This window comes from Vicugna pacos, chromosome 31, assembly GCF_048564905.1.
Source record: "Vicugna pacos chromosome 31, VicPac4, whole genome shotgun sequence".
Classification (NCBI taxonomy): Eukaryota; Metazoa; Chordata; class Mammalia; order Artiodactyla; family Camelidae; genus Vicugna; species Vicugna pacos.
Window position 1 is genome coordinate 8130622 of NC_133017.1, and position 17129 is coordinate 8147750.

General features: G+C 40.4%; 2 long non-coding RNA genes across 2 annotated transcripts in view; both read right to left on the reverse strand.

The window, feature by feature from the left end:
• Positions 1–233: 233 nt before the first annotated feature.
• LOC140690695 (uncharacterized) lies at positions 234–3025 on the reverse strand. The gene is made up of 3 exons (XR_012065955.1): positions 2909–3025; positions 2299–2354; positions 234–456 (listed from the first exon to the last, which is right to left on the reverse strand). It is a non-coding gene; the product is annotated as an uncharacterized lncRNA (long non-coding RNA).
• The window catches only part of LOC140690696 (uncharacterized), a 105979-nt gene continuing 91865 nt past the window's right edge, over positions 3016–17129 (reverse strand). The window contains exon 3 of the long non-coding RNA XR_012065956.1: positions 3016–3095. This is a non-coding gene — a long non-coding RNA (uncharacterized lncRNA). The remainder of the gene's footprint in view (positions 3096–17129) is intronic.

Below are 17129 nucleotides of genomic sequence, written 5' to 3' on the forward strand. Positions count from 1 at the left end.
GTAATCAGGCATAGAGAGCTCGCTGGTTTTTATGACAGAGGTAATACACATTGATGAAAAGAACAGAAAATAGATGTTAAAGTGTTAATAATTATCTCTGAGTAGTGGGACCAGGATAGACACTTTTGCCCCTTTTTTCAGACTTTTATATTAAATACACATTATTTTTCATCTGAAAAAAGCATTTTTAGATGTCTAGTAAAACACATTGATAAACATGCACGAGTACTTACCAAAACAAATAACTAGGAGACACCAGAGCAGCATCACACAATGTAGAACGGGCGATCCTGAATAACACCACGCAGTTACATAAGGACCCACAAAGTGAGAGCACCTGCTGTAACAGGGCGTGGCCCCCTTCTAGTTGTCAGTTGTCTTCAGGGCTGAGGCAGTTCTGAACACGGCCAGTGTCAGTGCTGGTATCTGGATGGATGCCACTGGAGGTGAGGGCACCTGCAAGCCGAGAGGAAGAACAAAAATCATCCTCCGCTTTTTCTGTCTTGTTTCTTTGTTACTTTAAAAGAGAGGCGTAAATAAGATAAAGAATCTTCCCTACTGAAATTTCAGTAATGAAACCGTTTTTAAAGTGTTCACAACTTATATTCTGCCTATAACTGTCTTTTCAAAAAAGCATCATATGTATTAAATGTTAATTAACTCAGTTAATTATCTGTTGAAACCCATTAAAGAACATGAAATGCACTATGTAAAACCACCACGCTGCAGTGACTAGCTCAGCTGTCTTGACGGCAGTGCAGTCAGCCCCCACCATCCCGTGGCCCTGAGCTCCTGATGCTGGTAAGAGAGCACGCTGCCTCCTCAGATGGAGAGAAACGGTGAAAGCGTTTTCTGAAATCTACAGCACTGACAAAACATAACTGACAAATCCCAGGCTCCTTGGAGGCTTTTTCTGCTTCTGGCCAACACCCGTCAATGAGCAGAAGCACCCCATTCCTGAGCCATGGGACTCACGTGGGAAGCAGTTTTGGAGAAATTTCCAGGTATAGAATGTAACCAACTATACATAGAACTCTCACAAAAGAAAAGATGCAATACTCTGGTATTGGAACACACTCAAAATATTCTCCTAAGCCTTAGTAGATGGAAAGGCTGGGCTTCTCCTCAGCCACTTATTAATTTCACAGCCAGTGAGTATCTCCCACAAACCCTGTTTCCATGTGTCTGCTGGGAGCCTGAGGCACACTGCTGCTGTCGATCTTATAAGTCACAGGGCAGAGGCGTGTGTCTCATGCCTGTAACCCTCACACAGGGTCGCCTCCAAGCCTCACTGTCTGAACTTGGCCCCATTTTCTCACCTGCTTATTTTGGTATCTGTTTTTCTGTAAGCTGCCTGAAATGCGTTTTGGAACAAGTCAGAAGAATCAGTGGGTAGGTAAATGGACTGAAGGAAAGGTCAACAGAAAGAAGAAACAAAAGGGGAAGAAAGAAAATTTCCTATGCAAAACCCTCTTCTAGTCAGGGAAGGAAACCACCACGGAGAATTGTGAAGAGGCAGGTAGCTTAGGACTATTTCCTGGATTCCATGAAAAGTCACACCAAGAGATGAGAGGGTAGAATTATAAATAATAAAAGAAACACAGCATGCATGGTTGAAAAATATATCTACAATATGTACTTTATAATGAATAGATTAAAATCAGCAGGGCCCAATAACACAGTCATTGGTTATTCACAGAAGTGAGAGTCCCATCTCCAATCCACAAGGCATCCCTTCATAGCAGAGAGTCAACACGGGGCGGTCACAAAGCCATCACCACAAAAGCTATGCTATCCTGCACTTACGAGGAACGAGCAGCTGTGCTCGGGCTGCCAACGCGCGTTATTTATCCCCCACAGCACCTCTACGGGGGGGGGACGCCTAGCGAGCCCCGTCTCTGCAGGACAGAAAACAAGTCCGTGAGAGGCTAAGCCGACCTACCAGTTCTCCATCTCACAGGACTGGTCAATTCAGAGCAGGACTCGAACTCGGACCCATGTTTGTAACCACAGTACTACCGTACTTTATGCCCTTTTTGTGTGTATAATACATTTGTTTCTGGCATGAAAGGATATGTAATAAACGTTCGGTTGTTTTGTCTATCTCATTAGCTCACAATCTTTATATTTTTGAACTGTACTCTTTTCCCCTGGAGAAAGAACGGAAAGAGCACGTGTCAGAATGAGTTTGGGCTCCATTCTTTATCTGTTACCTCATCTCATCCAAGTCCCCAACCTTGGAGAAGGAGCAAATATTCTCTTCATTTTAAAGAGAGGGCTCCAGTGATGGTGACTTACTCAACTCGAAAACGAAGGCTGGGGAAAGGCACATGCAGCAACCAGAGCAGTATCACCTGTAGGAAGGCAAAAAGAGCTCAGGGGAGGGCTCAGGGGGTCAGGTTTATTTAATTTCATTCGATAAAAGAATACCACAGTCTAAAAATACTAGCATGCAATGTATTTGCTCTTTCTTGACATCAAAAATGTTTCCACAGCCCACATGTAACATTATCGTGAACTAGTGTAAGGAACAGTCCACAGACAGGGAAAATCACTGCCACAGGCAGGCTGAAACCCAGGCTGGAGGAAAGGAAGACAAAGGGCATAGATAAGAAGAGGGGAAATTTTGGGAAAAAGACATTATCACAAGGACTCTCAAGCATCATCCAACAATCATATAATCATTCATTCAAGAGAGAGTTACTGACGTCTTATTTTGTGCAAGATTTTACAGAGGGCAAAGAAAGACCACAGCGTCCATGGTGGCAGCAAGTGGCGGGGCAATAATACAATTCTGATCCCGGTACCTTGCACACTTGTACTCAGTATAAAGGCAAAAGAATTAAGTAAAATAATACTATGTAAACTCTACGCATTTTTGAAACAAAATTAAAGAAGACCTAAATACCTGGACAGACACACCACGCACATTCATGGATGAAATGACAGTGCTCTTGGTATGGCAGTGCTCCCCAGAACGATCCATATACTCAACGTGGTCTCGATCACAATTCCAGCGGGCTCCTCTGCAGTAACTGACTAGCTGCTGCTACAATTCATATGGCAATTCGAGGGTCTCAGTAAACAAAACATACCTGAAAAAGAAGAACAACGTGAGAGGACTTGTAATTCTCAATTTCAAACCTTACAACTGTATCTCCAGGTGAGATTAGAGAACATTTTTAAGTTATTACTGAGTTTATCCTTATTTTCTAAATTCTGTACCATGAATATACCTGTTAGAATAAGAAAAATAAAAAGTAAGGTATATTTTAAAACATGCACACCAATACATTCATGGGAAAAAATTATTTTAACTATAAAGAGGTAAATAAATATCTAGTGAAAAAGTACTACTTAAAAACAAGTGTGCATATACAATTTTCATTATTTGAAAACTGAAAAGCACAAACACATCAAGTTACTAGGGAGACCGGTGAAACATACTAATAGTTCTTTTCAAAAATTCTAATTGAACAATGAAATCTCAAGAAAGGCAAAATCCTAATTGGCAGCCAACTGCAAACACATGGAGAGCAAAGGCCTAGAAATCACAGCTCCTTTAACTCTGCTACTAACTCAATAGGAGAGGAAATTCCTCACTGAGGGGACAGTGGAATCCCATGCATAAGACAGGATACACAGTACAAACTGCAGTATTAGGGGAGTGAATTTCTTAGGAGAATTCTAAAGTTACAACATTGCTGAAAAACTATAAAAACACTGTCAGACAGATTAAAACATACAGTCATATATATTATATAGAAACATATGAAGCCTGCTCTCATGTTGCATAAAAATACAAACATATTTGTTCATTTATAGGCACTGATTAATTTATCCCAGTTGGAATATTTCAACTAAAACAAATAATCAATACTACACTCCTCTTGTCAAATCTACTTGATAAGTTATTCTGCTATATAACCACAAAGTGTCTAAGATAGATCTAAAATTAGTGAAAAAGATCTTTGTATGGTTCCTTGAATTCTTCTCAAAATTCCAAGCTTAATTTTAAATAGATCTGAGCAGTATTTCTATACTATAATAATATAGTATTTCTATATTATCTATTCCCTTATAAAATGAACAACACAGTCTACTGTCAAAATTTTGTCCTTACAATGATTCACGAGCAGTGTATCCTCACAAAACTGCTGGACTGAAAGGCACTATCCAGACACTGTGACCGAACCAATGAAACACATGGAAGACAGTGACCCTATTCTGGAGGGCTTATAATCTGTGTCAACACTGGGGTTTTTATTTGATTGGTTTTATTGGGTAGCAAAATAAAATCAATCAAATACTTCCTTCTTTGAGCATTCTGTAAGTCATGACTGTTTTTAGTGTCATGAGCAGGAAAGACTTAAGCATGACTTGATTAGGTCAACTAGCGACAATCATCACTGGAGAGTGAATAATAAAGAAGTTAACTGATAGCAATGCTTCTGCCTACATGAGACCTAAAATAAACCTACACTGGTTTCCAAAAGGAAAATGAGGAGATGAGGTCCCCAATGAGAAAACAAACTAACAAGAAATCTAAAAAGGAAAGACGTTTTCATTAACGATTCCAGCCAGTAGTGGAGCATGGTGGTGAAGAGCACAGTTGCTGGGGACAAACATGAGGGTCTGAACTCCCACAGCAGTGGGTAGCTGTGACACTGATATTTCAGTGAAATTTTTTGCATCTCAGTCTCCTATCCATAGACTGGGGACAACAACCACACCCATCTCCTAGAACGGTCCTACGAATTAAGTCATTTTAGATATACAAGTTTAAATAAAATAATTCAGATTTTAAATAATACCCCAAAAGCACAAGGAACAAAGAAAACAGAGATAAATTGGAGTTCATCAAAATTTAGAACTTTGGGACAGAAGCCCTCTGAGCAGGTGCCCTTTGAAGGGCACCATCCAGAAAGTGAAAAAACAACACACAGGAGAAAATTTTTTGAAATCATTTATCTGATTAGGAATTTGTATCTCCAAATGTAAAAAAAAAAAAAAAAAAACTCCTACATCTCAACACTAAAAAGGCAACTCAATTGAAAGGTGAATAAAGGATCTAAAAAGATATTTTTCAAGGAAAATATACAATTGTCCAATAAGCACAATGAAACGATATTCAATATCATTAGCTGTAAGGGAAATGAAGTCAAAACCACTAGGAGAAACCGCTTCACACTCCCTACAATAGGTTATAATAAAAAAAAAGAATTACAAGCACTAATGAGGACACAGAGGAAGCGGAGCGCACAGCCCTTACTGGTGAGGATGTAACACAGCGTGGCCACTTTGGAAAACAGCCTGGCAGGTCCTCAGAGAGTTGAACATTTGGTTTCTGAATGAACCAGAATTCGGCTGTCTGGGAACACACGTAAGAGAACTGAAAACAAATGTCCACATAAAAACTCCTAAAGGAATGTTCACGGCAACACTACTCATCACAACCAAAAAGCAGCAACAACCCAAATACCTATCACGTGATGAATGGGTAAACAGTGGGGCCCAGCCATACAGTGGAATATTATTCAGCAAAGCAAAGCATAGAGCACTGACCCAGGCCACAACCTGGACAAACATTGAAAACGCTACTCAGTGTGAAAGAAGTCAGTCACAATAGACGGCTCCACTTACAAGAAGTGACTCGATTTACATGAAATGTCCAGCTCAGGCAAACCCACAGAGAGAGAAGAGTGGCTCCTTGGGGCTGGGGGAGGATGGGAAGATGGGAAAGACTGCTTATGCGTACAGGGCTTCCTGTTGGGGAGATGAAAATGTTCTAAGATTGACTGCGATGCACAATTCTGGGCATAGAGTAAAAACCGCTGTACATTTTAATGGGTGAATTGTATTAAAACTGTTAAGAAAAAAAGCACCTCGGGCCAGGACCTTCCATAGTAAATGCAAATTGCTAACTTTTGTTAGAGGAAGAAGAAACTGTCCTCAGCATGAAAGCAGGAGATCAGCAAATGTGAGTTAACCGGAATTGGACAAGAGCATTTCACTTCAAACAGTTGCTGAGTGTACGTGAAATATTCAGAAATATGAAAATCAGTTTGACATCACGAAGAAACATTTTGCTTCAAATGCAGATCAAGTGTTGTGCAAGCCCAGCAGATACAAAAGAACAGAGAAGAAACTTGGTTCTTAAAACAAGTACCAGAGCCAACAAGGAAATCGTGGTGTGGAAAGTAGGCGGCCGAAAATCTGGAACAGTTTGCTACAAATAATTTCTCCACTGAAAATTTAAAAATAAAATGAAACTGATGAAATGCTCTGTTGACCTCTCGTGAATGGGCTTCCTACGGTGCTCGACTGTACTTTAACCCCGATTGAGAGACTCAGGAAAATCACCATGGCTCATGGGAGTCCCCAAAGGACTGCCCACCAGCACGCTGACCACCATCAAGTCTGCCGGGGTTGTATTGCAGAGAAGAGACCAACTTCTGAAAGGCACAGCAAATGTTGACAAGGGAAGAAAAGGCTGCAGTCAGTCTTCGGACAGAGGCCCTGAGAGCAGAGGCCAGAATGCTGCAGGTGAACTGCAGTGGCCCTGGGGCAGGAAGGGACCACGAGGGAGCAGATCTCAATTCTCTTCTCTCTCTCCATCTGGTAGGAGAAATAAAGCCTGCATCCTTCTCACCTGGAACTGTGGGTTCTGGCTGGCAGAAGTCTTACCGATACAGAATGATTATTCAAGACTCTGTGGAAAAAGTCAAGAAATCGAGAGGGATTTGGGAGCCAACTCCAAGAGCCTCTCAAATTCTCCCATATTTATTGTGTATAATCAAAGGAAAAATTCAGTAACAGTTGTGTGATAGTAAGGAGGAACTTCGGGAAAGACAGGGTGAGGCAGAAATTGTAGAATACACAATGACTAAAAAGGATTTGTTTAATTTTAAGGAAGTAATGGGGTGAGGGGAACAAGATACATTTTTAGATATGTGAATTACAAAGCAGACCACCAGACCAGCCAGGTCCTTGTTTTGGGGATAATAGACTTTCTAACAGCACACAAGCCCAGCGTTTATAGCTAAGGGCCTCGGTCCTTGCTTTGCAACCAGCAGAGTGCTATCTAAAACCTCAACTATGCAAGCAAAGCATTGTCTCTGCTTTTTAAGGCAAGGAGACTGGAGTGAGGATGCACAGGAACTTGCTTGCAAAGCAGTTTCTAAGCACATTTTTTTCTTCTTAAAGTTCACAGGCGGCTGGGGTGTGTTACAATTTGTTAACCCAATCATGGGCTCCCACATAGAACCATTATGGAGGACACCCTAGGATGACAAATCCTGGCTGTCGGTCTTTTCCTGCCAGCTTCAGCCACTCTAGCCTGGTCTAGACATATCAGTGAATAACGATCCTACAGAACCACCCACACTCTTAACTCCTGGTGCTTGAAACTTAATATTAGCTCTACACAACATACCATAGAAAAGTTTTAGAAATAAAAGTTATTATAATCCCTTTTTATCTCATCATATTAATGATTTTTCAAATTGCTCTAAGCAGTTTCTACTTGATAAAGCACCTAATTCTGCAGGTGAATTCAGTAATTTTCATTGGGCATATCTAGCCAACTTGGGCTCGCTAACTTTTATTAGTCAAATACCGATAAACTTAATTGATTTCCTTGTTTATCAATTTCAGCCGGGAGGAGAGGGAGTGTCACTCTTTTCCTCAGCCCAACATCAACACTTTTCTCATCAACTCAGGCCTCCTGAAAACAAAACAAAGCATTTGTTTCCCTTCCACTCTTTCCACAAACCCAGCAGGAAACATCAGCCTGGAGAAAGAATTCAACCCAAATGTTAAAACAAAAATTAATAAACCTGAAGCAACTCCATCTCTGAATCATGATACACAATGACATGAGAGTAAGTGTGTCAGGCACAAAGCATGCGGGAGACTGACCACCTGATTTCTATTCTTCAAAGGAAGGAAGGTTTTCATATTTTTTATTATCATTCTTTGTCATTGTTTCTGAATATGCCAGAACATAGTTTATGAAATAATTATGCACTGCAATAACAGACTTTCATTGTATCAATTACAGAAGGCATTCAGAGGGGATAGGAAAACCCACCTCTGTAAAAAATACAAAATTTCTTCCCCTGTGAAGAACACGTATACAAAATGCAACAGAGAATTCAAATACTTGTGCAGAGGAGCAAAAGCCACAGAACCAAAGCAAAGTCATTACAATGAGTCAATTCAAAATTCACTGGACAAACATGATCAATGCATTCAAATAATATTAAAGGCACACTGCTAACCATTCACTTAATGATCTGCAGGCTAGAGGAAGAATTTCCCTCTTTAACCGACAACAGAAATCAGTAGGTTGCCGCAACAAACAAGGACCAAACAAAAATCAGGTTTTTAACAGTTCTGATAAATCAGCATGTTCTAAAGATCAACATCCAGAAATTTTAAACATTCATTCAAACCACAATAAAACAAGCCCTTATAAGAAAAAGCCATAGAAACTAAGCACATAGATCATGTACATAGATCAATGAGAATTTCTTGTACCGCTGGAAGAAAGAAAAGGCAATAGCCTTTTACTTGAAAAATAAAACTATTTTTAAGATAACTGCTTAAACACATTTCATCATTCATGTTGCCTTGAAAAATCTGAGGCACTTGTATCTAATCAGAAAAGCAATTCTGAGTAATAGTTGGTTATAATTCAGTGCCAGTTTGCTTTAGAAGAAAAGAGAAAAGAAAAGCTACTGTATCTCATATCCTGCACAAAGTGTGACGTGCCTCCTTGCCTCTTTCTCCTCCCATTATCTAAGCTCATGCTCCCCAACCCTTCTGAAACAAGTATGAGAACCTCTTATTCCCACCAATATGCCAAATGACAAAAGAATATCAATTTATTTGTGTAAATATATGCCTACACCTCAAACTGGAGGAGAAAGGTATCCGAAGTCTATATGGAACTTATTTCTACCTTCCTGAAATCACACACACAAACGTTCACACAGACAGACATTTACCCCTGGATTACTGGGCACTTCACAAGCTTAGTACATACAAGTTCTAGAAGATAACTTTTTAGTTAGTTTAAAATACAAAACTGTCACCTTTTGAAAGCCTTGATCATCTGCTACACCATCCAAATACCAAAGAGACCCAATTAGCCTTCTCTGAAGAATGAAATTTCCCTTGATGAAAAAACAGACCCTTAGAATTACTGGATCAAAGATTCGTATTTATCACTACCTATGATCGTTTTTAAGCACATTAACAGATTCAGAAATTTATGTCTCAACATTTATTCTTATTGAAGTAGCATACATTTTCAATTGTCTATACAGAGACTAGGTCCCATGATGGTGTTTAAGAGCTATTTTGTGTATAGCAATATTTATTTTCAAGTGCAGACAAGGAGGGTGTGTATTACTCAGTTGTAGAGCACCTGCTTAGCATGCACAACGTCCTGGCTTCAGTCCCCAGTACCTCCAAAAAAATAAATAAAAACAAGTGCATATATAAAAATAAGAAAAAAGTTATAAAAAATGGAGACTAAAAACCACTGCAATCTAGGTGCTACAATTATACTAAAACAAGTGTTTCTATCAAATATTGACTATATGCCAATCACAGAGACAACCACAAATCACACCCGACCACCATCACGTGTGATTCTCAGCAACCCTACTAAGAAGACACGGAAGAGAAACCCGGTGCTGCGGATGAGGGGATGGAGCTCGAAGGAGCTGGGGACGCTGACCGTCCTGCTCCCCGTGACACCACGTCAACCCAGGGCAAGCACTGACGGAGCTGCACTGAGGGGACACCCGGCTGTATGGAAGTTTGGGGCACTGGGGAGTCCCAGAAAACACTAAAAATTGTTCAGTGAAAAACCAGCTCAAATATATTACACTGTGTCGCATCCTTTAAAAAGGGAACATGACTGAGACCTTTTTGATGCCTCGGTGTCCTTTCTGCCATCATCAATTATTTGCCTTCTCAGTGTGACCAGTGATGAACTAGACCCCATATGAAGTGCACTCAGATGGAAGAGCTTTTAAAGTTATTTTATGAAGTTTGTAAGACTCTGTCTATGCCTCACACAGGTGGTCATCCATCACTTCTCACCGGTGTGGACGTACCACCTGAAATCACTCCTTTCTGCTTTTTAAAATCCCTTCATCTACTCCAGAATTTTCAACAGCAAAGAAGCAGCTCAACCACAGACACTGGACAGCTTTTCACCAAACGGACTCAAACAGCCCATCGGACTACCTGGAAGCCCTTTTCTTCTATTAAACCCAATTCCAGGTACTTCATCATTTTCTAATTGTTGGACTTGGCCTCTGACTGGTTAAATAAGAGAGCTCCTAGCCTCACATCCGGGGGTGGGAGAGGACCCTGCTGTTGGGGGAAATCAGTGCGGAAGGCGGACATCCTCCAGCCAGGTCTGCATGGGTAGAAGTGCCACAAAGTGCTCAGAAATTATACCGTCAGCACCCCTGTGCTCCCATGGACTGGTTTCACTTTAACCAAACCCATGACACACTGATGCAAGAAAACCAGAAACTTAACTTATTAATGTAACAGAAGATGTGAAACTATGAACCAGACTGAAATATCAGAGTTCAATCATGAGTACAGTTTCTCCTCCATGGCCCAATCACGGGCAGGCAGTCACATGGCAAGCGTGGACAGAAACAGAGCAGTAAGGGATTCAAGATAAACTCAATGGACTAAATTTCTGTTGTAAGACCAGATATACTGCCTGGAAAACTATTAACGCCAATCACGGTGCACTCTCCGAGACACGACTATGAGCACCTGTGTAACTCTCCTTTCCCTGTCCTTTCTGGGCTAACTGATGCACAGAGGTACAGAGATTCAGGGATGCAGATAACGCTAAACACCCAAAGCCCATCTCTGGGAGCCTCAAAACCAGACAGCCAGGGTTTCAATACCAGCTCTGCCACTTGCTAGTTCTGTGATTTTGGACAACTTACTTACCCTCTGCTTCCCTCAATTTAAACACTGTAAACCTGGGATAAAAATCAAACCTTCCTTACTTGCTTGTTGAGAAGATTGAAGGATTCATTTCTGTAAAACACTCAGAAAAGAATGTAGCACATTTTTGGTGCTCAACAAACGTCAACTTAATATCAAAGTGATTTACAAGTCTCCCTTCTAATCATCTTATGTGTTTCCTGGCTAGTCTAATTCCCAAAGAAAATCCTTATTTCTACTTTCATAAACTCTTGGGGAGCACCCTTCTCTTCCATCTGACCACCTGTTTAAACCGAGGGAGGTGATGCCTCCTAACCACTCCTCTGGGCCATGGAGTGTGCTTCTTCCTTCACACTCCTGGCCCCTGGCCCACAGTTAGCCCTCCTCACACTAACAGAGTGAGGTGTGAGTCCGGGGAGACAAGCAGGGCATTTGTAACCCTTCCTTTCCCTCTAGTGTTGGCCACCCTTCAGAAGCACCCGGCATGCTCAGCTCCATGGCAGGACAGCACTGTGCATGAAGGGGCAGGTCCTCTCAAGGGAAGGCTCGCTGTGGCCCAGAGCTACATGGGACAGCATGAGTCTCTAATACTGGGACACAGTATCATGACACGGATTTTCCCACAGACCTAAAGTTCATGGAGAACTTGGCTTCATCAGTAACAAAGAAGACATTTATCACCTGTCTACTCTTTTGTGTCATCTCTCAGTTGGCTGTTGGAGACAACATGTGTATAAGTATTGGATCTCCTTAAGCCCCAACATATATGAAGTAACAAATAATTCTGTGGCTTAACGTTGGTTCAGGGCGACTGTGTAACAGTGCTTACTCTGTTGATGCTTAATTATGGGTATAGGAGCTATGGAACCTCCTCAAATAACTTTCATCATAAAACCAGCTTTTCTTATTTTCCTGTTTCTTAGTAATTGCCAAAGACTCAAATGATGGCTTCACCCAATACAGCACCTAAAATTTATGAGCCCTCTTGACATAGCCACTGTGGTAAACACTTTACATAATTTCTAATTCTCACAATTCTACAAAGCAGATACGAATGTCCCCATCTCACAGATGAGGGAAAAACTCAAAACTAACTGACTCAGGCTCACGTGGCTCAGTGGCAGCGCGTGCACTCAAACCCAAGTCAAAAAACTACACACCTTCATATATGTACCAAATCTCCTACCACCAATTAACACACAGTGGCGGGGTCAATACTCAGGGAACTCAATACACTTTTCAGCTTTAAGGTGCTCCAGAGGCCTCTTCTAGCTGTTTTATAAAATCCCGGCTCACTGGTTTCTAACACTGGAAGTACAAGTCCAATTTTGCCATTGTTTGCACAGCAAGTCTGAAATGTTCACAGTGACATGACAGAAAAATCTAAGATATAAGCAGAATAATTTTTCCAGGTAGACAGACATAATGGACATTGGGCTATTCTGAAGCATTAAGCAAATAAATCAAAATAAAATAACGCTGTTTAACCCTTCTTTACAAACAGGAAAATTAAGACTTAAGAACGTGCAACAGCGCCACCTATGGCTACAACGACCTTCCAGGTGGCCGGGAAAGATGCAACACAAAAATTGCCTGTAGGATCAGAAACGAGAATCAGATAACTAAAAGCTTATGTAGCACATACTGCATTTTGCTTCTGGGGAAGGGTGGGGTATTCAGTATTTTATCTGATATTGCTAATACTCCTGAACATAAACAGAAGGCATAGGCTCATGGAAACTCATCTTAGAAGAGGAAAAAATCCAGTCCAGCCATTTCATTTTACTGGAGGGGAAACTGAGACATGGGAACTGTCCTCCTGGCTATCGGAAGCAAAGCTCTCCTAGGCCTCATGTCTTGCACTGTACAAAAACCAACAGATCTATACTATGCCTATATTCATAAAAGTCACGTTTGTATTTTTCCAACATTAGGTTATCTAAGTATCTTACAAAATACTTCTCAAAGAGCCAGGATATCATACAAGTTTCTTGAAATACAAAAACATTTATTTACATAATAAAACAGCACGAGCTTTATTATCTCTATTAAAAAAGTGACATGTCAAATCAATGTTTTGATATTTTAAACCTGTTAAGAGTGCAGAAAAAAAATCAAAATTTTCTTTAATCACAAATGAGAGAAGCTTATTCCCTGAAAATGATCAATGTGGATTTTACTAAACTTAATAGATCTCGTCAGAATCCCACGAATTTAAATTTCTGAGTGGATGGTTACACGGCAACATGAATTCGGAGTTGTAACAATATATATTCTGTGTAAATAATCTTCAAGGTCATCTGATTAAGGCAATTTAACTAGTCCATGTCTCACTAGAATGATACAGATTTCAGTAAAACTTCATACTACACTAAAAAAAAATGAATCCTTTTAGTTTAAACCATATTCAAATATATCATATATATACACATTGAATATGCATCAGAAATAAGCGACACTATTTAGTATTCAGAGTTGATCCCTCTAAAATATCTGTCATTGTGACAGCACAGTTTTATTAAGCACCTCTTGGGTTCCTTGTATACAAGGCGTCTAACTCTCACAGTCAGACAATGTAAACGATATTTCTCCAATTTCACAAATGAGGAAATGTATTTAAGCCATGAAAACAACTTACATATTCATCAACAGGAAAGAAAAGAGTGAAGATTTTACTTACAATATTCACTGACAATCTTTTCTTCCATATTAAGACTACATAAAACCAATTCAGTCTTTGTAAGTGTTTCTGACAATAAGGGCCACTAGAGAAAAACAAGTAACATCATTATCAGTGGTTGGACTTTCAATGCCCACTTCTCTTTTGCACTATAATTATTTTTAATGTTTTGTTTTCAGTGCTTACAGAGCACTAAAATAAAAGAAATTAACTTTTTAAGAAATTAACTGAGAATTAAACATTTATGAAAATGTATAATTTTAATTTATGCCACTCTGTCTCACATTCTCAATGGTGTCTCTCCTTTGAAGGTCTCATCAGGCTGAGATCACTAAAATCGGCCATTTATGGAGTCACAGGATTTCGGGTAACTACTCAACAGGAGGCTGATTAGAGGAGCAATTAAGAATGCATCCTGTGCAGCCTGGGTTCCAGCACTGAGCTAGCCACCACCACCTGCGTGTGATTTGGGACAAGTTGCTCCATCTCTCAATCCCTCAGCTGCAAAAAAGGAGACACTGATACCTACCCTCAAACACCTGCTATGAAGTAAAGCATGAGGAAAGCATTTTAGCCTTTGGTAGGTGTCCACTCAGAGTGAGTTTGGTCATTATGATGATGAGGATGGCTGTTAATAAATTAAGATAGACCAAAAAGGAGAAATCACCTTAAAGGAGAAACGTTTTATGTCAATGAGCATTTATTTTTGGATGGATTGCAGAATATTCTTTTGATTTTTTTAATAAATTATGTTTTGTCCATTAATTATAGATTTACAGATTCATGGACAAGTCTCCAGAAAAAGAATTAGAGGCCTCTAACCTCTGAATACTAAGAAAGTAAAGTTTAAAAAAAATCAGGGGGAAGATTATACCTCATTTGGGAGAGTATGTGCTTAGCATGAATGAGGCACTCAGTTCAGTCCCTAGTAACTCCATTTAAAAACTTTGTTTTTTAAAAAATGGCAAATTAAAGAAAAAAGATGGAGGAATACAGAATTTTTTAGAGACTCATCTCAGATTTAAGATGAGGGAGAAACAATCCTTTTCTCAGAAGAAATCTTGAGAACTATGTAAACTGGATCTGAGATGTCTAGTCTTCTAACATTATTCATGAATTCATATTACCAAGTCTTAAAACTACCTGATAATCCACAGTGGTGATACTGATCATAACAGATGCCAACACGGATCGAGCTCCGGATAGTACTGCTCTGTTCTGACATCTCTGCCCCTGAGGCATCACCAGGCTGACAGCACTAAATTTTGTCATTCATGAGCACCTCGTGTATGTCCTCCATTTGTGCTTCTCACTCTCCCCTCACCAGCCCCTCTGAGGGAAGCACTGTTATCATCTTCCCCACCAGCAGATAAGGCCACTGAGGCACAGAGACTAAACCCGTTACAGGCCAAATTGACATTAAAGGACGTCTGTATTTCTGCTGTTTTGCTTTTGACAAAGGAATCTGAGATATCAATTCAAGATAGACTGTTAAATTATCAAGTCTGTCAGGTCTTCACCTCAAAGAGCATATACTATAAATTCCTGATGTAGGATGAGGCTACCACCACAAACTGACTCAGCTTGAAATTAATATCCAAGATGAAGCAGCGTATACATGTAAATATTCACGACTGTCAACTCTGCTCACGGGTCTGGGCCCTTCAATGCCTGAACGGGGGTGAAATCCCCACCCAAGTCCGGGAGGGAAGCGCAGCTCTTCTCGGTCTCACCCAGGCTTCACGGGCAATTTCCCCATACAGACTGGCCTCAAAGATTAAAAGCTCTCAAGATTTTTACACCATGCAAAACTAAAAGACATTTCTGCAGATGGAGCACTTTCCCAGGCTTAAACATTTTTTGCCTACACTCAGTAAGGGGGAACAAAGAAACATGACTCTACAAAGTCTCTGACCCTCACCACTTACAGGAGTAAAACGGCCACAGCACAAGATGACCATTCACAATGCAGGATGAGAACAAAATAAAGCCGCCCTAAAACAGGCCCTCCCAGATACAGCATCAACAGTCTTCTGCACACTCACGGTTGTGCAGCCCTCACCACCATCTATTTCCAAAACACTTCATCACTCCAAAAGATTCCCCCTGTCACTAGCAGTCACTCCACAACCCCCCTCCACCCAGCCCCTTCCAACCATCACCTGCTCTCTGCCTCTGCATGTGCCATTTCTGGGCATTTAAGATCACTGAAATCAACAATATGTGGCCGTTTGTGTCTGCTTCCTTTCACTTAACGTGCTGTTATCAAGGCCTGTCCATTTTGAAGTGGTATCAGCATCTCTCTTTTTTTTTTTGAAAACGTTAAAGATTATTAGAAGGTGGTAATTTCTATCAAAAAGAGTAGAGTGGAGCATAAGTGATTGGGTTTCAAAGGGAAAACGGCGGTTTGAAGAGTAGGGGTGGACTTCCGAAAACAGGTGGCCTTTTTCATTTTCCTCTTTTTCTTTTTCTGTTTTATTCACTCTTACGTCTGAATAATGTTCCACTACATGGAGATACTATATTCTGTTCATCCATTCAGCAGTTCTGTATGGACGAAGTCCAGAACAATGAGTGTAAGAGGTGACTAGCATGGATGGCATTTAAGCAAAGGGTAAGATGTGCTTTCAAAAAAAGCCAGCAAACAGAGGCACAAGGAAATTCAGTGCGTTTCTGAGCAAAGTGTGTGCTTACTTTGGCAGGACTTCTGTGCAGTGCTGGGGAGGATATTGGCAGGAATCACGGTGAGGGAGTCACCTGAGAAGACTCCCCACTGCAAGCAGCTCAGCCAATTCTCCTCCCTCATTCTGTATTGTTAGAGCCATGTTTCTAGGTTTCTCTTATTTCAAGTAATAGCACTTTAACTGCACATCTGACCATCTCCATCAGACCGCATAACCTCCAAGCAACAGAAAATCATTCACTGACCGGAGCAGCTCCAGGACATAACGGTGATGTATAGGGAGTCCTACAGCATCCCAGCCTGCAGGCACAAACCCCACATGTGCCCTGGTGATGTCCGGAAAATAAAATGCATGGAAATATCTCACTGCTGGTACACGACATCTGCCCTCAAATTGCCCCAAAATCATGCTGGCAAAGCACTACTCAACCCTCTCACTACCAAAAAAAAAAAAAAAAAAAAGAAAGAAAAGCTAAGAAGGCAAGTTTAGGCTCTTCCATTGAAAATCAGCAACCATCACTGCCAATAACTGAGCTGGAATGCTCCTGACTTTGAAAACCACTGCGTAGTTACTTTTCAAACGTGAAACTCATATATGAATTCCACATAGATGATATTATAGTAGGATTTTTCTTTTCAAAATTTCCAGTTGCAGCATTAGCACAAGAAAGTTTATGTTTCAGTTTTTAAAAAAAATCAATTATCCTTCACTTTCTTAATTTTGAAGTTATTAGTATTTTATAAATGGAGCTATGCTGCGTATTATAAACCTAC